The sequence below is a fragment of the Cupressus sempervirens genome, chromosome 11 (genome assembly GCF_028749045.1).
Source record: "Cupressus sempervirens isolate cs-2001-9-10 chromosome 11, ASM2874904v1, whole genome shotgun sequence".
Taxonomy (NCBI): domain Eukaryota; kingdom Viridiplantae; phylum Streptophyta; class Pinopsida; order Cupressales; family Cupressaceae; genus Cupressus; species Cupressus sempervirens.
In genome coordinates, this window is record NC_143128.1 from 208,285,617 (window position 1) to 208,310,277 (window position 24,661).

The 24,661-nt window shown below is 33.1% G+C and overlaps 1 long non-coding RNA gene across 1 annotated transcript; it reads left to right on the forward strand.

Annotated features, from left to right (window-relative positions):
- Positions 1 to 1,395: 1,395 nt before the first annotated feature.
- On the forward strand, positions 1,396 to 9,996 carry LOC149528899 (uncharacterized). The gene is made up of 3 exons (XR_016359227.1): positions 1,396 to 1,482; positions 1,581 to 1,701; positions 9,755 to 9,996. It is a non-coding gene; the product is annotated as an uncharacterized LOC149528899 (long non-coding RNA).
- The last annotated feature ends 14,665 nt before the right edge of the window (positions 9,997 to 24,661 follow it).

Below are 24,661 nucleotides of genomic sequence, written 5' to 3' on the forward strand. Positions count from 1 at the left end.
ATTTAATTTTTATTAGTGTCTTTTTCCACCAATATTGAAGGTCTTCTTATTATTTATAATCTTTATTTTCTTCTATGACAATGACCTTCGTGGCTAATTATGTATGAGATTCCATATGACTTTATTTTTCTCTTGTAAATATTATAATATGACTAATTGATATTTGTTTTCCGTACATCTAGGTACTGAACCTAACCCCATGGATTGTGATTAGTAGGGTTTGGATTCAAAACAATTCCTTAGTAAAATGTGTCATTCTTCTTGACTTTTTGGGATAATACCCACCTAAAGGGGTTCAAGAGGAAGTTAGTTTCCACCTTTAGGTCTCTCAAGACCTTCAAACACTATGACTTTATTGATCAATTTATATTTCCCTGAATTCCTTACTATCCTTTACTATTGCTCTTAATAATCATGCCAAAGCTTGTGTCAACAATACCACGTTCACCACAAGCCACTCTTCAACAAACAACCTCACTCCAAACAAAAGGGTTACTCTTTGCAATGTTAAGAGCTTAACAATCCCTTCTAATTGATGTAGAGAATCATACTAACCAATCAATTTTCTTAGGATCCTATTGATCCAATCACCATTTCATCATGTAAACAACATATTAAAGGCTTTTCCACATAACAACATCCCTCAAACATGAAACCATTGAATCAATAATATATGATAGGTTCCTCAATCCTATCAAATGAGCCATTCAATCTTTGACAAGTCCTTAAATGTTTGGTTTGATTGTAACCCATTTCTCATGAGGATGAATAGAACATCAATTAGGACTCATTATATCTAGGCGATTGTCACAGACTCATCGATGAAACATCGAGAATATTTTAAAGGTCAACCATCCCAAAACTACCCCAAATAAAAAAGAAATTCAAAAATTTAAAACGTTTAAGACAAAATTAACATATTATTTAAAAAACTTAAATTTTAATTTTAATTATCTTCAATTTGAAACTAAAACTATTTTCATTTTCTTAAATTAAAAGTTAAAAACAAGATGAATTTACCATCATCTTTAAAAACTTAAATTATTATTTTAATTATCTTGAATGTAAAACCAAAACTATTTTAATTTTCTTAAACTAGAAGTTAAGGACAAGATGAATTTACCATCTTCTAAGCATTAGCTAAAATATATTAGTTAATCAAGTTATTAATTAATTAAAAATAAAAAATAGAATAATTATATAATTTTTAATTCATTAATATCAATGATCGAAATAGAGTACCCATACGAGATATTAGGGTGTTGTATACGACAAAACAAATTTAATTTCAATTTTTGATTAAGCGCGGAAGATAGAGGATTGGCGGCAAACTCACCTTCACTGGAGAAAAAATGAGGGTTGAAGAAATTCACGATATATTCGGTATGTTTCTTAGAGATTTTCAATTCAATTTCCTTCATTGCTTCTTTGGTTATTTAGCACAAGAAAATCGAGTCAATGTAATTTGTGGCACACAAACAGGTTTTTTCCCATGTTTAGTCAGTTTGAATTGCTTTCAAAACAAGAGTATTATACTCTACACCATGTAATACTCACAGTTATCTTAATTTTGCTTCCAGCGAGAATTCCAAGTCCGTTCATGGAAAATACAGTAGTCGTGAAAGCTCCTGTATTCTTCTTATTTGTGTGCACCAAGAATTCATGAAGGTGGATCAAAAAATGTTCTTTTATCTTATCTCAGTACGTATGATTTTTCTCTTCTCATTATTAGGGTGTTTGAATGTTTTCTTGATGCATATCTTAGGGTTTTAGAAACAAAATTAAACTTTTTAATTTTTATTGTATATCTTAGGGTTTTTTCACACATCTTGGTTCTCTAAGCAAGATGCACTTTGCAAAGTTCTATCAAGGGGGTCATTTTCATTATTAAGAAGCTCTTCTTTGCTATCTGAATCTGAATCTAAATCAAAGCCAATATCAAAAGTTCTAAATTTTCCCTTAACTTATCATCGAATTCATCATCATCATATGTATTAAACCCATAAATCCTTTGTTGGACTTTTTTGTTTCATCAGCGACATCCACAACTTGAACCATTTCCTCCATGTCAGGTTGATTTCCTAACTCATCTACATCTGAAAATGAGCTTGTCCCATGAGGAAGGCCCATTAGTTTGGCATTGCTTTTGATCATTTCCCCAAATGCTTTTTTTCCGCTTCTTACGCAAGAATTCTACCTCCCATTGCCCTATCACAAATAAAAATGTACCACCTGGTGGCAACTTCTTGTGAATAGCTAAAACATTTTTATAAGCCTTTCCAAAATAATCTACCAGTTATGTCTTGACAGAGAAATGCACTATCATTGGAACCAATCTTGTAGGCACTTATATAATAAGTGGTATTACATGAAATAATTTGTCATTTAAAACAAAATCATCAAACCTCAACGTTGAAGTCATTAAAACAAGTTTCAATGGGTTAACCAAGTTTTCAAGATTCGCTATTTAGAATTTTTCTGCCAGACATTTTTTTCTATTGTTCCTTGTATATATTCTCCAATAAATATGGAACAAATAAGAGTATGATTTTGTATTGATTTCCTATTTTGACTTTTTAGGCAATAATGCATATATAATTGTAAATGCAAAATATAAAATCATAAAACTTACCAAACAGGTGTAATTCGTGAAAGATTCTAATAAGGATGTTTGTATTCAAACTTCTCTCTTGAACCTCATCCAACACAAAGATTGAGTAGATCCTCAATATAAAATCATATTGTGGGGAACAAAGCAAAGCATTAGGATTCCATAATATGTACATCATACTAAAGTATGCAAGTCAATGATAAGCATGGCAAAGCATTGGGCTTCATTATTAGACACGTTATAGGTAAACAAATTTTGTGACGACAAATCAACTAAGTTTACACAACAAAAAATGTCATAACTATTGCAAATTTGTCTTTATTAAATATTCTACAGAATGGAAGCCACAAGTTTCTCTAGTCATCTTAGATAGATATGACAGATATAAACTCTCTACATGCACTTCACGGAACAGAATTCCATCAGTCATAAACTTGATGGAACTGTTCCCTCACATTCTTTAATCATGTCGCACTTGGAATTTAACTTCCTTTCAAAGGTGAAGGGACAATTCGTAAGCCACTCTCTTGGAAGTAGAAAGAACTGCTACATGTTGGGGCTAAGTGACACATAATTCTTGTCTTTTCTTTGTAGTTGCTTGAACCAAATACAACTTCAAGAAAAAACTTAAATAAAAAATCTATGTTCAGTTGTAAGGCATCATGTACCATTCAATTCAGCTTGGGAAACACAATTAAGGAATTCTAGTAACTCTTCAATAATGAGAAACTGGGAAATTATAATAAGGAATCGTACTTGTAGAACTTGAGTAGTTTTACCGCATCTAGTCTCCCTACATATAATCACAACAGGATGTTGATTCACAAATTCCATAATTTCCTGCTCCATCATAATGATTGGAAGATTTTTTCTTTTTTCTTCAACTTACTCTGGTCTAGTGACATGAATTTCTAAGATATTACTTATAGGATTCCAACTTGAGTCTTTGGAAGCCCTCCCACTATCTTGTGTATCTAGCTTCACTCCCTCCTCTTTCGAAACCTGGAAAATATGACAATGCAATATGTAAACACTAATTAGAATTTTCCAAAGCTGGATTTCTAAAATAGCTACAGATAAAAAAGCTATTTGTCAAATAACAACATGATTATCACGATGTGAGCTACATTGAAATTAAAAAATGATAGCTAGAACTAGTAATAATACACCAAAATCTAATCATAGAATGGACTATTGTATTTTATTGAAGGGAGATACTATTTTTGTAGGTAGAGGCCCCAACAAATAGACCTTCTTTAGCTATAAGAGAAAATGCTACCGGGCAAAATACTGAGGACCCCTATTAATATTACAACTTTATTTCCACAATATTTGAGCTATATTGAAATTTAAAAAAATGATAGTGCTACTACTAGTAATAAGGCACCAAAATCAGATCACTGAATAAAGAATTATACTCTTGTGAAATAAGGGACGTAGCCCAATAGATTTAACTGTACACTCAAGAAGTATATATCTCAATGCAATGAAATATCAATCTCATTGACATTTCATCTAAACATAGTCGAGTACAAATACATGAATATATGTTTCTCTTTTAAAAAGAAGTAAAAAAGACTATAGCTGCAGGTTTTTACAACAAATAGTGGATAGAAAATTTAAATATCAAATTGCATGTCTATGACTCAAAAGCACATGTCATCCCTAAGATTGGTTGGAAATAATTGGTCTTTTCAGTAGCACATGGTAACCATGGATCTAGGTTTTACAAATAACAATCAATGACCAACACATTAGGAATACATGTTAACAACGGCCAAAAAATTCCTTCCGACCTGTTAGGGAGCTCAAGATTAAAAAATTTCTTCATATCTAAAACCATAGGATTATGAGTAAATAAAAAGAAAAGTCCCCTGGTATTAGCTAAAACACATTCTAGAAATCTTACATAGTCTTTTATATATATTAACCTGACATTTTGCAAAACAAAACATATTTCTTGCTAAGATTGTAGAAAACCCTATAGACTCACTATTTTCTTTGATTTACAATATATTATCTGAACAAAAAGGTCTATGCCACCAAAATATAATGTAGTCATACATTTTGGCAACTCCTATAGTGTAAAATTTGTGTCACTTGATTGGTTCCAAACTATAGTTTTTTGGCATACATTTTTTCAGACTGTGCTAACCACATGATAAAAATAATTGGAAAACAATTCTAGATTTGAATATAAAAACAAAAACAATTAAAGATGGGTACCATAGAGGATTAAGTTTAGAATTGCACAATATAAAGCTTAATATTAGAAGTGTAACTAACTTGCATTAATTTAGAGTTAATATCCGCTTTTTTTAAGGATTATTTGTGCCCTAATAATAATAAAAATCACTTACACATAAATGTCCATAGCTATTGATATCAATTTATTACATATATCACCATCCAGTTATGGTGGGTTTGAAGCCAGTCCTTGCAAATTGCATTGCATTGTTTGTAATCTGTCATTTAGAATTTTCAAGCTATCCACAAGTTCGAGTATTCTTGATTCTTCTTTACAAATAGTATGCTCTTCACAAAATAGTCTTAATTCCATAAGATTATTTCATACCAAAAGTTTTTCTTCAAAAGATCAACTATTCCTTTTATCACCATACACAATTTTTGAAGTTATAATTCTTGATGCTAGTGACTCACAGAGTAAATCATGATCTCTTGTGTCCTTGGATTTTTTCAAGGAAGTACCTATTGGACTAATTGTCAACGTTCCCCTTTGGGATTCCTAACATGGCTTAACCACCTCTTGTGTTCTATAAGTCTAGTGGTTGTATTGAGTATTAACAGGTCGATCTTTTGGTGCAACAACAATTCTAGCTTGTAACAAATGGTATCAAAGCTTGGTCATAGGTTCAAATCTCCTCGGGTAACACTGAGGGGGGATTGTTCGACTAACCATCAACATTCCTCTTTGGGATTTGTGACATGGCTTAACCGCCTCCTATGTTCTATAAGTCTATTGGTTGTATCAAGCATTGATAGGTCAATCTTTTGGTGCAATGACAACTCTAGGTTGTAACAATACCCTCTTCATATAGCTTACCAGGTTTTTTGCATGCCTTTGCAAGTTCAGGCTTTCTCATTGGACAATAGACTTTGGAAGGATGGCTACTTAAATACAAATTTGTCTTCTAGGCGTCCTGATTCTATTCCAGAATGCAGTCATAAATGCTAGAACCAGGGGATACCCTGTAACTGGTTGTCATCTATGGAAATACTATTTTTGCTGGTGATGTTTGGTGAACATAATTACTCCCTCTACTAAATTCTTTGAGCTTATCAAGATTTTCAAATCCCTCTACAAATTCAGGATCTGTTGATGCCATATTGACTTTTGAAAGATCATTATTGCTATGTAACTGTGTCTTGCAATCTTGTTGACTCTCAAAAAATACATTTTATGAGATTATGATTCTTTCCACTTGTGAAGCATGGAGAGACTCATCCCCTGCAAGTTGGTACATCTGTGGTAGAGCAGCGATGGGGGATCATTTTGGGAATGGGAAAAATAGCCATTTTTTAAGGGACAACAAGGGACAATTGTTAAAATATAGTAAACTTTACATAACACAAAGAGGAAGCATATTTTCCATATTCAAAATATAGAAAAAATAAAAATTGTAAACTTTTCTTTTTGACAAAATGGCAAAGCCTTTTCGCATGTTGTTCCTGTCCTTGGAATGTCTCAAGGATGGGATAGCCCCAAGTTGAAAGGAGATGTTAGACATTAGTGTGACATTATAGTGATTTGACAGGTATTTCTCGTGAAATTTAAAAATATAGTTTTTGTGCATAGTCAAGACCCACTGCCATTGGACAGTAAAAACTGAAAAAATAACTATTTTCCTTCCTTGAGGATTATATAAGATAGCAATAGAATTGTAAATGCCCAAGAAATATAGTAGATTCTTATCAAGAACAGAGGCAAAACAATTAGATAGCAGATTAGCTATTTTTCATACTCTTTTCCTGAAGCATATATGCAAGATGAAGATCTTCAAATATGCAAACCTAGTTATAAATTTAAATTGTGCATTATGAATTGTTGTCAACTTAATCTAGGTATAACTTGAACATTATAAGTTCTGATTTGAGCACTAGAAAGATTATGATTTGATCTAGGATACATATAATATAATACAAGAACTTTCATAATATAAGCACTTTCATAAGGACAAATGTTCGCCAACATTCTCCATCAGCTGGACAACCACCTCTGATATGAGTTTATCTTATCCTTATATGGATAACCATTACATGAGATTTATCTGATCCTTATCGTGTACTGTATCTCACAATCGCCTTACCTTAACTATAAAAACTTAAAAGGTTTGGGTCATTAATATAGAATAAGGATTGCATCAACAACCCAGGTGTGTGTTTTTACTTTGATTTTGGTTTATGTTGCATCTTGGAAGCATTTTCCTTGTCAAAATCTCAAAGATCTTCCAAGGCGGTCAAAGATGGTCAAACAACAAAAACAACAAAAACATGGCAAGCAGCATGGAGATAGGTGGAATAAGATCTTCCAAGGCGGTCAAAGATGGTCAAACAACAAAAACAACAAAAACATGGCAAGCAGCATGGAGATAGGTGGAATATGATGGGAGAAGTCTTAAATATGCATTTTACATCCATTTGTGGCAAGGAAGCCAAAAATTGTCATGAAGATGTCAACTTTGCAAGAATTGAAAAATTGCACTGTTGCAACTTAGGCAAATAAGTGATGTGCTTTCACATAACAGTTATCTCTGCCCTTCTAAAACTTTGAATGATCACTAAAACACATATAAGCCTTTTCAAAAGGAAGTTGTACGGGTTGGAAGCAAGTTATTGCACAAGATTGAATGCCAAAGCCAAGTTTTTGACTGATTTTATGCTGTTTGTAAACTTCAATCACGTGAACAGTCATTAGTTCTGCAATTTCTTTGTTTGGAAAGCGATTGGACAAAGAAGTATGGAATTGTTTTGTTTGGTCATTCTAGGCCTGAGTAAGTTAGTCAAGAGCATCAGCATCTCCTACAATGCTAAATAAACACAAGTACAAGACTTGGCAAAACAAAACTTAACAACTATGTATACAAAAGGAGTCAATTTTGGTTTTATCAAACCCTCACTTCAAAGCATGAAAGTAGTATGCTAAATGGGGGTTGTTCATAACCAATAGTGTCCAATAGACCTGACAAGAAGCCTGGAACAGTGTTTGCGAAGTTCCATTGAGATCACATCATCGAGTAGGAGGGTTTTCCCAGGGTATCTCTTGTCTTCTGTGTTCTACGATAATTTTTTCTTTATTATTATGTATTTTTCTTCAAAATTTAACAATATTATTATCCTTATACCAAGATTACAATCTCAAAATTTGAGGACTTTAACAGTCTTACAGGATGAGTAAATTAGAATAATGATCAAATAAGAAGTACAGTCAATTTCGTTTTTAGTCTTCCATCCATGGCTTATCATAAATATTTCTGGGCTTCAATTTTTTAGACTTCTCTACATTCACTAGTTTTTGTTGGAGCGGTGGATGTGAGAAATATGATAATTGATGAATAAGCCAATTACATCAATCCCTGGTGCACTACATAACTGTAAGGTCAAGCATTATATTTTTTCTCCAATGGAACTTATTTTGTTTTACATTTGAATCAGAATGTATTGATACTGAGAGATGCTTTGTTGACTTTATCTATCAAATTTTACAAGGATGTGGTAATGAACCATAAATTTTGTAGGGAAAACCTATGAAGTGTATATCGTCTTAAAAATGTTCAACAAGTGCCTTGTTGTTCAATAAACTTAGTCCTCAAAAGTTTGTGGAGTAGCTACTTTAAAGTTTTGACCTGATGGAAATAGCTTAATTTATTTCATTGCATTCAAATTTATCATGATTAGATTATAGTGATGCAATTGATCTTAAGATTTAACTTCTGATAAGATTTTAGTGATGGAATTTACCTTGAGATTTTGCTTCTTATGAGGTTTTACTGATGGAATTTATGTTGATATTTTTCTCCTGATTAGATTTTGATTGAAATTACCAGTCTTTAAATCAGTTAGATGTCACTGTTAATTAGATATTATCAATTGCTAAGATTATAGAGTTTAAGAGTCATCTATCAATGGTCTTACTCTTAACTAGAAGAATTTTTCTAACACTATCAATGTGATTTTGTTTCACTTAATAGAGAAGAAGTCTCCTGCATTTTCAGGTTGAATGCTAAACATTATATAAATTTTGATGAATGATTAACAAAGTTTTTTATACAACCATTTTATGCAATCGAGAAAATTGTGGTTGGAGAGTTCTTTTCATAACATAAAATATGAATAGAATATACAATTCTTGAGATTGAAACTAATATTATGTCTATAGTTATATTTAACATGTAGAATTCAAATATCAAATATCAAAAACTATGCATAATCAGTAATTGGTGTACTGGTTTATATGAACTGGCAGATGATGTGGGTGTAGAATGAATAGAACTATCATATTGCATTCTATTCGCTGGAGTAGTATTTTGGACGTAACCAAACTTTGAGATATTGGATACTAAATCTCTATTAATAGTAGACATATTGGGATTACTTAATCTTTGGGACCCTTTAGTAATTGAACCATAATCTTCTGAATTCCATGAGCTGCTAGATTCCCCCTTGGAACTGACAACATGCAAACCTAAGGATTTATTTTACAAACATGTACATGGAATTTTTTTGTAGATTTAACCATTGCACAACCAACAAAACTCTAAAATATTTGTGGGAGGGCTGAATTAGTTAAGAGCATTGATACAGATATTGATGGAATAATGGTTTGTGTATTTTTTTCTCATTTTTTTCTATCCAATGAAGTGCGGATGGAAGACATATTTATCTTCTTGAGAGAGAATTGACTAAATTTGACTGAATTTAGGATAGCTCTTACAGCCAAGTGGTTACTTGAAACTTGTTGAGTTTTGGTCTCAAAGATATATTTTTTGGATCTATTATTTTATAGAGCTTGTGATTTCTTTGTATTTTTTTTTAGCTTGGTAGCAAGTTTTTGTATATGAAAGAGGATCACTTTAAAAAAATTTTAGCATTTGACTTCATTTCTATGGTATTGGTATCGGCCAGATTTTTAGAAGGAAGGCCAGATAACATAGGCATAGAGATGACAAAGGAACTTGTCACAGTGGGTGTTCCTATTAAGTTTATTGTTGATTCAACTATGGCATATACCATGGAGAAAGTGAATTTGGTAATCTTTAGACCAGATGATGTGGTTGAGAGTGGAGGCATCATAAACATGATGGGAACATATCAAATTGCATTGGTAGCTGATAGCATGAACAAACCTGTCTATATGGCAGCTGAGAGTTATATGGTATGATCTAGTCAACCTTTACTTTCATTGGCATTATGGCTGGTGAGAAAATTATATAGTTTAAGCTTCACGTGGCCTCTTGTAGTTTGAGTATTATATATGGCTATAACTATTTATGGCACCTATTTTTTCTGCATGTTGAATAACCGTTATGATAAGTTTATTAGATTGAAGAAGCTATTGTGAAACTGTGGGTCTATCTAGTAGTTTCCGTTCTTTTGTTAAAAGATTGACCTGTTGAATGCTTGTTGTAAGTTATAGAAGATCGGTTCTTTCATATGTCACAGGTTCACATTGTTTCATGCATTACTACATGAGAAACTTCAGGGAAAGCATTGATGACCTATAGATTTTTGCCATCATCATATTGACAAGACAACCAACCTGCCATGGGTGTCATATATTGTTTTAATTGGGCCCTTCAAAAAACTTCTTGAATACCTTGCTAGAGACATGGGGTTTTGGAGCAGGGTAGGATAGGGTTTGGATAAGGCATGACCCTACCCACTATGGATGTATGTTTTTCACCGTACCCTATCGTGTCTCATTCCCTAGCTTATATTCTATTCGAATAAACTATGATGGGGGAAGTTTTTGAAACCCTAGGTAACTTTATATAAAAAAAATATAAATATTTTGAATTTGATATATTCTGAAAGATGAGGAAGAACAATTTATTTTCACATTTTTATTTCAATTTAGTTTAAATTTCAAAAACTAGATTTTTAATGGGTTCCAACAATAATTTCATTACCGATACATCTCACAAACTCAATTAAAATGATTCTATAGAATTCAAAGTTCTTTTTGTGGTACCCACAATTGAAATCAAGGCTTAATTGTTTTTGAGCATTTTTAGAAGATTTTCTATGTCTTGAATTGATGTTTTGAAATATGATGAGAAGTAAAGAGATAAAGTTTCCAATGCTTTAGGATCCTACTGATGTAACAAACAGTTCATCATATTTTAACAAACTATTGACTTCCCAAGCAATATCCTTTCCTAGGATCTAATCATAAAACAAACAATTAGTCAACGTCTCCATTTAAGCATCAGTTCCTCACTCAGTTTCTTCAATTAGTTAGTCATATCCTTATCAAATCTCTTCAACCATTTAGAGGCATATCCTCACTCAATCTCTTTAACTAGTTAGAGGCATATTCCATTATCATAGTCACAATAGTCAGTCCATTAAGAACAAGACACTAGGTTGAGCAGTCTATATGAGGCCTTAATCACAGTACTATTTTAACAGATTACACAGTTGTTACTAATAATATTATTATTCCAGAAATATATCCACCTCCAACTGAATTACTATATCTGTAGCTACTTCCAATATCTTCATTAAGAAATCCTTCATATGAAAATAATAGCTATGAAATCCTTCAACAGTTCAGACACTGAAAATAACAGCTATATTATATAAGCTAAAATACAGTCCTGTAAACTACTAAACTGGGGAGTAGATCTAAATCTAGGAAACAGTCTGAACTGAATCAAACATGGCACACTTGCTAATTCTGCCAGAATCAGTTGTTATTCAAAATCAATAATTTCCAACCAATTTCCAACCGTGCACCTGACCTTCCATAATTTGAAAGATTGATTTTGAAAATTTGACAGAAATTCTGTAATTTGTTTACAAATTATTAGAACCTCTTAGTAAACGTCCAACTAATCATGATTTTAGGAACATTATTAGAAACTACATATGCATAAAGCAGATTCACTATTTTTTCTTATCAGACCTTTTTTCTTCTAAAAAATGTAAACTAAACAGTCTAGAACAATGAAAGGAAAAATGTCTGAATTTTTGAAAGACAACTCTTCATTCATCTTGATAGTGCTATTAGAATTCAACTATGTAGTTTTTGAATTGAACTCATTGAGCTATGTTGATAGTGGTTCAGAAGAACCCATCTTTGAAAATGAATAGAACACTTAGCACTCATTGCATCTAGGCGATGTGCATAGGGTGAAGCACCTGGCCTTACCAGGAGGTCACCCATTCCAATATTGTTCCAGCTCAAGCATGCCTAGTCATGGATTTTCCTGCAAGGTTAATCCCACTTAGCTTGCTAGCCCATTTGCAAAAATCTTTAGCAAGTGTTGTGCTTATGAACTCATCATTATAGAGCACTTATCACCTAGATGTGATGAGTGCTTGAACCGGTCATTATAGACCACTTATCACCAAGATGCAATGAGTGCTTAGCATTCTATTCAATCTCATGAGATATGATTCTAATGAGCCACTGCTCATGAAACATGGGTTTAAAAGTTTGACTTGAAAACTACACAGTTGAATCCTGATACCAATAGCAATATCACAATTTAACAAAGATGGATATTGTTTTGCTCTCTATCTAATGCTTCATCTTGACTATTGATCATGTAGTATGATCAGAAACTTTGATGGTGGAAGAACACATAGCTTAATCAAGAAAAGCAATTATCTAACTGAGAAAAATATCATTACAATCTTTGAATAAAATTTGGATGAACGTGAGATAAGACATTTCATCACATGTTGATCTCCTTGCAACTAGATGAAAGGGCCAGGGGCTGATGAAAATCGATTAGCAAGATTATAATGAACAAGGAGCATGTTACACAAGACAAGCTCCAGTATATTGTTTATAAACAGATTCAGCAAGTCTGTTAGCAGCAGGTCCCTCAAACAATGTTTCTTTCTTCATCAAGAGCTTCATATTCAACCATTTTTTATATTGAAAATCATTATACAAACTTTGACCATATATCAAAATTGTTTTGCCTAACACAATCACATGCGAAGGTTGTTACTAATTTCAGTGACCGAGTTAAATCAGGTACTTCAGTCAATTTTCCATGAAGCAACTAATAACAGGCCGTGTATCTGTAGTGCAAGGAATAGTAATATATAGATGTGTCCCCCCACTCCCCTTTGGTTCCACGTCTTGGAGATGGGGATGCACCGGAGACTTGGGGACTCCATCCCCCCATCCCTAGCAGCGCCATCAGATTCTGCCACATCTGCTGAGGAGGGGGGATGTCTTGGTGTTTTGGTGGTTCGATTATTATGTTTGATGTTCCAATTCGATACAATTTTCAAGTATTTTCTCTTTTACATTTTTTTATCTTATTTTGCTTACTTCTTTTTATAACTAACATTGTGAGTACCATATGCATATTATATACAACCCCCCATCCCTGCCACTGCTCCCTTGTCGTCTCCCTGCCATCCCCTAATTAGTGCCCTTCTGTTCTCCTGTCTTGGATACTTGTCCCACTGTTCCACTGCCCCTCGTCCTGTAGGGTGGTTTAACTATGGTGCAAGGTTATGTTGGAGTACTGATATATGTCATTTGTAGTAATTTAATTACTGGCCAAGGACTACGGTAGTAGTGTCACTGGAGCTTGTCTAAGTTGGCATCCATTTGGAAATTATTGTCTTATTCTGAAAACTGTATTGTAATATTGTTTTAATGATGAGTGAAGATAAGTAGAAGTGTTTGCAACAGAAAATTAAATTATGATATTGCTATTGGTATCAGGATTCAATTTTGTAGTTTTCAAGTCAAACTTTTTGACCCATGTTTCATGAGCAGTGGCTCATTAGAATCATATCTCCTAAGATTGAATAGAATGCCAAGCATTCATTGCATTTAGGTGATAAGTGATCTATAATGACCAGTTCAAGCACTCGTTGCATCTAGGTGATAAGTGCTCTATAATGATCGATTCATAAGCACAACACTTGCTAAAGATTTTTGCAAATGGGCTAGCAAGCTAAGTGGGATTAGCCTTGGAAGAAACTCCACAGTTAGGCATGCTTGAGCTGGAACAATATTGGAATGGGTAACCTCCTGGGAAGGCCAGGTGCTTCACCCCTGTGCACATCGCCTAGATGTAATGTGTGCTAAGTGTTCCGCTCATTTTCAGAGATGGGTTCTTCTGAACCACTATGAAACATGGGTCAATTAGTTTGATTCAAAAACTCTATAGTTGAATTCTAATAGCAATATCAAGATGAATGAAGAGTTGTCTTTCAAAAATTCAGACATTTTCCCTTTCGCTGTTCTAGACTGTTCAGTTTGCATTTTCAGAAATAAAAAGTTCGATAAGAAAAAAACAGTGAATCCACTTTTTGTATATGTAGTTTCTAATAATGTTCCTACAATCATGATTAGTTGGATGTTTACTACGAGGTTCTAAGCATTTGTAAACAAATTACAGAATTTCTGTCAAATTTTCAAAAGCGGTCTTTCAAATTATGGAAGGTCAGGTGCACAGTTGGCAATTGGTTGGAAATTATTGATTTTGAACAACTGATTCTGGTAGGATTAGCAAGTGTGCCATGTTTGATTTAGTTCAGACTGTTTCCTAGATTTAGTTCTACTCCCCGATTCAGTAGTTTACAGGACTGTTTTTTAGCTTATATAATACAGCTGTTTCCTTGATATTTTTTATGTCTAGTTAGCCAAGAGATTGATAACTTTCTTAGGTTTGAAGTTATGTATTGTGGGTTGCAATCATTGAACATAAGTTTTGAGTTCTTCATTCTATTTCGTAAGAAGAGAAATGTTGATGCTAAAAATTACACACAATCGAATCCAGAAACAAATGCTATTAAAAATAGATTGTGGAAACTTCATAAAATTCAAGGACAGAGATTAACCAAAGCCAAGATCTTATGTTGTTCTCCACATTAACTCTCAAGATTTGACGAGCTTTGGCCTGCTTTAACAACTGCCAGATAGCTCGAGCTTTACCCTGGGTGTTGAAGCTTATACAAAGCCTCGTTTAAAGATGAAAATTTCCCGTGGCATCGTGACACAACACTCTTGTTCTGATTGGATCCATATATCTCCATGAGAAGACCAAGGATGGTCTGGGTAGACCTGTTTCACTTTGTGAGCTCTTTAGTAGTTCTTTCATTCGAGAAATCACTGGTAACATTATTTCAGGGATTTGCTCAATGTTTTATTTCTTTTTTGAAAAGCACTGGTTTCTTATCTTTTGATTTTTAAATAAGTTATGATTTAGTAAATCTGATTCTTAAGAGGCATGCATCTGTGTTGTCTATTTCTTAGTTGCAAGGATGTGATGCTGACACATACCTGTTGATATGTTTAACTCTAAATCAAAACACAATTTTAATTCCTTCAATTCCACAGTAGAGTTTCTGCCCCATTTTGATTATTATTTTTATCTTGAGTGATTGTTGCAGCCACTACCAAGTGGAGGGATGGAGCCATTTGCGACAGTGAAGGATAGGGCGATGTCAATATTGCATCTGAGAATGGCAACTCATGGCTGTCTCCACCATTTTACCTTCACAAAGAAGGTTTCAACTACTTTCTCGAGAGAGCCCTTCCTTAGTGGCAAAGAAGCAGAATATGACGAAGAAGAGCATTTCACCTTCAGACATCACCACAAACAGCATTCCAAGGGTAGCAATTATAATAATAATAGTAGAAAGAGGCCTCTATGAAAGATGTAATACAAGAGCTGCATCTCAATGATTGATGTGACCAACACTCGAGGTCTCAATAAGATTGCTTTTTTTGGCAGACTCAATCTGATTCCTTAAGGTCTCCACAGGCTTCAAACTCAGGTTAAAGGTTAGTTTTCACTCATAGGTTATGAATTACCACCTTATATTCTCTTTTTATTTTAATTATTATTTCAATTTGATTTCATCATCATGGACTAATCTTTTTGTTTTCATGGGTAATTTGGTTTAAACCTTATAGGAAGAGTTCTGTCACCTTACCTTAGTAATGAATAACTAAATTTCTAATGTAGAAATAATCTAAATCTCACATTTTTACTATAACATGCTCATGTTGTGCAACCTATGTCTTTCTCACTGAAAGCTGAATGATAATTGTAACAGTTGAAGCAGATATCATTGCTGCTGGCAGTATTTTTCAAAGTGTTATATCATCAAAAGCACTATAGGTATGCTCTTTTTATCTGCTATTTTACACCATTAGAATAAATATATCTCACTTATATCTTGTCACAGTTGGAAAATTTCTAGAAATTCATTTTCTGCTTATTACATTACCAAAATTACTATAGCTAACATCTATCTAGAATTTTTTCCCATTGATGGGATTTTTTTATGGGTTTTTGAGATAAAATTGTTTTGCAAAACTACAATGCTAAATCCTATACAATATCCAAACCCTCGAACCTATAATATTAGGTGGGAAGAAACTAGAAAAATATGTTTTAAAATCGAAGTGATTGCAAATTAAAAGGAGAAAAGTGGCCCTTAAATACCAAATATGTATTTTTGCATATATTAGTGACTAGAAATGATAACATTTCTTGTCTACATGAACAATGCTCTTTGATAGTGGTTTTAAATGGTTCTCATCTTCATCAGATGTTGTGTATACTTCCATGCCTTCTTTGCTTGCACACTTGTGACTTGGCTCTGGATAATGTTTGCATGATAAGTGAGCTTTTTCTTTTGTTCGTTGGGAGATCTCTACTTTGGATAACAAGTGACAATATCACCTTGTATTGAACTTTGCATTCCCTTCTGAATGGAAGTAGGACAAAGAAGTGTGTGTCTATCAGAAGGTACAACGATGGTACGTTATGGGTTTTTTTATTGTTGGTATTATTGGATCCAAAAGAACTTTCCTCATTGTTTAGACTATTTGAACTTCTATTTTTCTTTTTTGGTTTATGGTTGCATCATATATAACAATTGCCATCTAACTTCCTTTCAAACATTTTTGTAGTATCTCTTGAAGCATTCTTCTCTTTCTTATTATTTACTTCTTGTCAAGTTTTAGAGGAGTTTTGGTTTCTTTTTTTAGGAAATCAGTAGAGTTTTTTAATAAGTTCTATCCGTTTATATCTGCTGGGTTTGTCACTTAATCTCATAAGATGGAAATCTCACGGGATGACAAGATTTATGTATGATAATCCCAAATTTTTTATATCATTGTGATTTTCATGGAGCGTTTAGCACAAAATCATTGATCATATTGTTTTATTGGGGTTGAATGCATGTCCTTTGTGTTGCTAGATTCTAGAATAAACTTTCCATTATGCCACTAAAAATTTAATTTGATTAGCATGAGACAATTGTTGGGTTTGCTATGAAACCTTAAACTTGTTTAGACCAATTAAACATGCAATGAGCAACAGACCAAAATAATAGTGCCCACATTTTATAGTACCAGGAAGAATATGAAACGTTCTACTGGATCAAAAATATTCTTTCAAAACACTTCCAACTTATAAGCACAAGTCCGGATTAGGAATAAGTTGCCACAACGATCAATGCCCTAGCTTTGGCACTAATATTAAAGGGTTATGTATGTTTATTATAGATTTAGATTATTGATAAGATAATGGTACAAAATATGTGCCTATGATGTAATGTACCTATAGAAACTACCAATTAGAAGGAAAATGTTATCATTCTCTCTAATGGAAATGATTTCTATGTTCTAATTTACACGTATTTTTATGCTTTTTGGTTGCATCATATGAAACAATTTTCATCATGTTAGGATTAACCTCAGACAAAAATAATAGTTACATGCAATATAACCAATACCAAAAAATAGTAGATCGCATAAAAGAGAACACAAGATACCAAGATTTAATGCGGTTCACCCAATCCTTGGGCTACATCCACTAAAAACAAGTCCAATATTATAATGATTCAGTGATTACAACTTGATTACAATCCGTAATCCCTTACAACTCAACACCACCGCAAGAAGCTACAATATCACCATTCATCATGAAATCCCTAACCCCAAGCCTTTTTATACAAGCTTTTGCACTTACAAAATTAGGGCTAGAATAATAGAAAAATAGAAGCCGATGCCTTTTACAATATAAGGGCATTTTTGGCTTTGGGGGTGCTGCCCCTCGACCCCACCTTGTATTTCGACAGGGACCGTGCTTGGGGTGTTGCCTCAGGGCCTTGTAGGACCCTGTCTTGGAACCCTTGTAGAAATAATATGGGGAAAAAAATTGCGTCGAATAATCCTTCGAGTCTGATTACGCTCCACATCACAACACATCATATGTAACATAATATCAAAGTTCCTTTCAAACATACTTGTAGTATCTTTTGAAGCATTGTTGTCTTTCTCAATATTTACTTCTCAAATTTCAAAGGAGGTTTTGTTTAGATATGTTGGTTTTGTCACTTGTTTGCCTAAGAAGGAAATCTCATTGTTGGGTAGATATAGCTCTGATACCATTGGGAAATCTTGAATTCTTATATTCTGATTTACCCAGATCACTTAGCATAAAATCATTGATCATATAGTTCTATTGAGGTTGAATGTATGTCTTGAGTTGCTAGATTCCAAAATAAATCTGCCATCAAGTCACTTAAAATCTATTGTTATGAGACAATTTTTGGGTCTTAAACTTTTTAAACCCATTAAACATGCAATGAACAACAAGCTAAAACTATGGCACCCACAATTTATGGTACGATGGAAAATATGACATTCTACATAAATAAATAAAATCCTTTGAAACACTTCCAAGTTGGAAGCTAAAGTTTGGATTAGGAATTAGGTTTCCTAGCTCATCAATTCCCTAGATTTGGGTTGTGCATGGTTTTTGTAGATTTAGATTGCTGCTATGAGAATGGGTACAAAATCTATGTCTACGATGTAATGTACCTACATAAACTAGCAATCAGGAGGAAGCAGTTGTCATTTTCTAATGGCAACGAGTTATGTGTTGGATGGTACCTAGAGATATGGAATAATTATGCTTATATGCAAATTGCAACCACAAACTTGATATATTTATATTGTAAAAAGAATGCAAAATCACTTCATTAGTCAAGAGTTCTTTTTCAACACAAGTGTAATCTCAATATTAATTTCAGATTTCAATGGCTTAGCCTAATGGTGACTCTTGTATGAATTACCCAAGGAGTTATGCATTATCGTTCTTTCATCAAGTTAATTAATATGATTTTTGATGATCCAATAAGAGGTAAAAATAAAAACATAAAATTGTTTCCAAGTTTCCTCTTCCTTGCATTGCCTTTTCTTAAAGAGAGTTTGTCTGCAAAAGGCATGATTGTTCTAATGCCCTTGGTTGATACTGAGTGACACTTTTAAAAAATAAACTTAGATTTATTTGATATTTAAAATTTAATTGAGGCCTTGTTGATATTAATTTTTCTCGTCTTCTTGGTCCAAAATTCTCGAGACTCGCCAGAAATGTATGATTGGTGTTTTGTGATTTCATTTTGGCTTAATTTTGAATAATAGAACATTACAACTACTTGTCAATTGCACTATTTTTTTGAAACTTCTTTTTTTCATCAAGGCTTCAAATTTTTGGTTAGTGCCTATTGATAGTTGCAAATCTCTTTACACTATAATTGATCTCAAGTTTTTTCAAATTCTTTCAAAAACATTGTTTTCTTAAAGATATTTAGAGATTGACAGACTTATGTTCTCCAACTTTGATTCCAATGATGACCGCCCATTTTTTATTGGATATGACACAGCTTGATCATTGGTAGAGAAAACAATTTACCAATTTATTTTCTTTGGATTTGTACAACCAAGCTTACAATCATTATGAAATTTAATCTAAAATTTTGACTTCTTTTGGAAGATGAGTGAAATTCTAGTTCACCTAGTGAAGAGAAAGTAAGGAAAGAAAAATTGACAGTAATAACTATAGTTAATACACAACAATTTATAGAGAAACTCAAAACAAAGAACTTCCACTTTTGCCAAAAAATTTAGACCATATATATCACAATTGCTTGCTTTGAATACAAATTAAGAATAGGGATAATTTCTATCTCACTTAGAAAAAAATAGACTTACTCTTACTATAAAGGTTGAGCCTAAACTTCAACTTGGAGGTGATGATCATTCTTTAAAGGGTGCTAGCTCAATGGAAGAGCACCTGCTTTACAAGCAGATTGATGGTGGTTCGATTCCATCGTGCCCTATTATGACCAATTACAATATTAAAAATACTACTAAATATTTGATCAAATATACTATTAGATATACTACTAAATATACTGCAAAATATGTGACTAAATATACTAAACATGTGACTAAATATATTAAATATGTGAACAAATATACGATTAAATATGCTACTAAATATATTGCTAAATATGTAACTAAATCAACTATCAAATATACAACTAAATATGCGATTAAATATACTATTAAATATGTGACTAGCAACAAGATTAAATATACTACTAAATCAATTACAAAACATATTATATATATTATTAAATATACCACTATATATACTATTAAATATACCACTTTATATACTATTAAATATACCACTAAATCAATGATCAAAATTAGTGATCAAATATGACTAAAATTGCTTAGTAGTAAATTTAGTAGTGTTATAAATGACTGGATATTAACTACTATTAGTCACGTGACTAAGTTTAGTCACACATATAAAAATTTTAGTGGTTTTTTCAGTCACATATTGCTATTTTTGTACTAGTGTAAGTCAACCTATCTTAGTGCAATAGAACTAGAAATCTTTTCAAGAACTTTAGACTGAAACTTCTTTTCAGACCATTCTAGAAGTTTAACATTGTAATCTAGGTCTTCATACCTGATCTTATCAACTATGTTGACTAGGTTCTCAATGATTAGTTTTTCTTCACTCAGCTCTAGAAGGCTAAAAGTGTTAAGAAATATTTCTTTGATATCATGAAGTACTTTCTTCTTCTTATGCTCTTGTCTAAGAAAGTCTTTTTTTTTCTTCCTATAGAATGCTCATTTGTTCTATGGTGATTGTTGCAAGATAAAAATTTGGTAGTTCAATCAACTCATCTAAGCTAAAATCCCCAAAAGATGTATCTTCAACATACTTAGATGTACTAGGACTAGGCCTTGATATTTTTAGGGGTGTAGCATCTATACTCAACTGTTGAAGAGTTTTACTAGTAGGAGGTGATATAGAAATTGGTAGGGTAACCAAGGTTTGTATATGAATTTTTTCCTTTGTCTTAGTAGTTAAAACTATCTCTTCAATCCTATCCCTTGCCTTCACTTATTTTTCATCTTCACCTTGCAATTTTGAGATAGGCATAGGGTGAGTTTCCTAAACTATGTGGACTTTTGTCCCATCCTTCTCAATAGTTAATACTACATGTATTAAAGGACTTATTAGTAATGTGCTAATATTCAGTGTTAGTGTATTCTTCACTTGATTTACCACAATGGGCATTGCAATTTGTGTGTCAATTTTGAGAGTCGTCTATTCTTTATCTTCTATAGATTTAGGGGGCACTGTAGATATTTCTTTTGATTCCTCCCCTAATCATGCCAATTCTTCCTACTCAATCACATCTACTCTCACCAATAGAGGATGGTTGCATAATTTAGCTTTAGTGGTGGATTCAATCAAAAGTTTCTTCATGTCTTCCTCTGTCAAAGGATTGATGTTCTAAGTAGATTTTTAAGGAACATCCTTTATTTTTATTGAGTCCAGGTGACTCATTTGGTCTATATGTGGGGGACTAGCACTTGGCACTTGTATCTCTAGTACAATCATCCCATTACCTATCATTAGATACGACATCTACTACTAAGACTATTTTAGTACCTCCAACATGACCATCCAACTTGGACTTCCTATCCATGTTCATAATTCTTATCTCCAACTTCTTCAGGAACTTGACCGCTTGGCTTTTATGTTGTTAACCCATAGAGGACTTTCCATATCTGGGTTCTCTATTAGACAACCTCTTCATTTTTATTCTGTAAAATGTTAAAGGCTCTATATTTGGATAAAAATATCCCCTTGAATTTATTCATGACTTTATTCATCATTGTATTATCCAAAGAAAGCATTACTCTGGCAAGTGTAGTCTCCCTAATTGGTCTTTCGATTGTTAGACTATACTGCCACTTCCCTCAACTTGATCATAAAGACTCTTTGGTAGTGAGTTGAAAATATTTATAGGTGTCGTTTTAAATCTAGATATCATCACATATATACCTTCTCCCACCTTATTCTAATCAATCTTTACCAACTTATCAATTACAACATGTGCAAAACTAGACAAATTTGTGTTATTCTTAACATTTTCACACAAGTTATCTATATCTGATGAGGGATTGTGGCTTACCATGTGAAATTCAATGATGTCATCTAATTTTTTCCTCTCCTCATCTGACTCAATTTTTGGAGCACATATTCTCCTCACATATATCTACTTTCCAAGATGCTTTGACTTTGCTAAATAAATAGTCCTTTTTCTTTTTGGTTTATCTACCTCATTGACTTGCTTGGTGGTTACTCTTGTGCTAGATCTTGTAGCAGGTATTGCTAGTTGTTGTTGTGAAAGTTTCACAAGCTTTTGCTTAGGTTTCTCCACTTTAGGCTCCTTTTCTTTTCTCTTCTTCTTTTTAGTAGGCCTAGGCACTTCCTCAACTTCTTCTTCCATAGCACCTTCAATATTCTCTTCTTGATGTTCTCCTTGGTCTATAGTGAGTGCCAAGGGGACTTCTACCAGATGTTCTTCTTCATCTTCATCTCCTTCTTCTTCTTCTTCTTCTTCCTATCCCCCTTCGCTAAATCTCTCATTAGGATTCTTCACAAGATTGTTAAATTCTTTCTTATTACAGTAGCTATCTTCAAATCAATAGTGATTCTTCATTTGGATTCCTCATAGTTTCCAAATGAGTTGGCATTCCTGTCAACTTCCTCTACCATTAAAGTTGTAATAGTTATAGATGCATCATCTACATTGCCTTCATATGATAAGGGATTCAACCATCTGACCCTAGCTATGGCTACTTGAACATATGTGTAATTTTCATGAACTAGAAAGAAAACATCATTGTAATATTGTTCAACTAGTGATAGAAGAATCCTTAGCCTCTATTTGATAGACTTCTTAAAGTCCTCAAAGTAGCTTGTGTAAAAGTACAAAGCTATGTCACCCTTTGGGTTGACTTATTAGAACAACTAAATTTGATTATTTTGGTCTAAAAGTTTATTTTTGAAAAACATATGTGTTGGAAATGATTGAAATGATCATAAGAAATGTTGTTGAAATAATATATGGAACTAGTAAAGAATGTCCTCAATCATTATTTTGTCATTGATGTCAAACTTGTTACTTGCAGGAATGACAATTTCTTTAGTGATCCAAATACTATCAATTAGTTGATTGTCAAGGAGAAGGCAATCAATAAGATGTAACTAGAACACCTAGAGAAAGGTTGAAGTTATGATGTTGTAATAAAGGACAAGGAAACAGCTAAGCCATTGATGAAAAAGTGTATTTGATGAAATACTATAAGATAGAAAGAATGGGCACACTGAAACATATCAAAGATTTAAGGTTTTAGCTAAGTCTTTTGTAAAGCTCAACTAAGTTCATTAGAGAGAAGGTGTTGAGAAAGCTAGTAAGAGCCGAGCAAATTCCTAGTTAATGCCGAGTAAACTTCAGATGCCGAGCAAGTTCAGATGCCGAGTAAACTTCAAATGCCAAGCAAGTTCAGATGCTGAGTAAACTTCAAATGCTGAGCAAGTTTAGATGTCGAACAAGTTCAGATGTCGAGTGACACAGATTTTATCAAGTGCCGAGCAGAACCAAGTGCTGAGTAGGTATAGGTGTCGAGTAACACAGAGGTGCCGAGCACTAGTAACTTAATAATGCCGAGTTGCTGCATTATTTTGGAAATCGAAGATTCGCCAGATCTAAGCCGACAAGGTTGTTATCTAGAAATTTGTGAATTAAAAGGAAGATAAAAATGATGAGCTAGTGGCATAGAACACCATGTAAAACATTTTTAAGGATACAACTGGAAAAGTTTCTAGAAGAGAACAAGATATGGGGTAGATACATTGTATCCTACCTAATCCATTTTGAAACCCTAAAATTGGAGAGGGAGAATTGAGCGGCAAAGGAAAAACAGATTTTTATTTAAGAAGACATAAGTTAATAAAAAAGAAGAGAGAAAAAGAGAGAGAGGTGGTCAAGCATAAAAGCATGAAGTACTGAAGAAGGTGCTAAGGAGAAGAAAGCATAGGAAGTCTGTTTGGATAGACGACCACAAGGATGATTGGATTGGTAGAATGAGTAAGAAGACTCAAGGAGACAAAGCTTGAGAGGAAGACAAGCATTCAGAGCTGGAGTGATTGAAACCAAGCATAAGGATTGAACTGAAAGTGTGATCTGAAATCTACAAAGTATGTTGTAAGTTATATTAGATCAAATGATCATTATCATTACTTTCTAGCAATTGTAATAGTAAGTTTAAATCCTATGGACTTAGGTTGGTTTAATAGCCATAAGATAAATCCTTTAACATGGTGACATTCCAAGTGAATGTTCTAAAGACCTTTAACTAGGCCCATTCCTAACAGTTTGGTGAAATCCTCTAATAGGGTCACATTTAACAGTGTGTTGCAAGCCTTTAACAGGGTAGGCCTTTAACAGGGCATCACTTCAGAAGAGTGAGAATCAAGTAGCATGTTACTGGTGGTTTTTCCCAAATTGGGTTTCCACGTAAATCATTGTGTGATGTGTTGATCTTGGATGTTTTTATCTTTGCATATTGATTTACTATAACTTGCTTATATGATTGATTTAAGTTTGGATGGATGAAAAGTGTATGGATTCATTAAAAGTAGTAAAACGGTA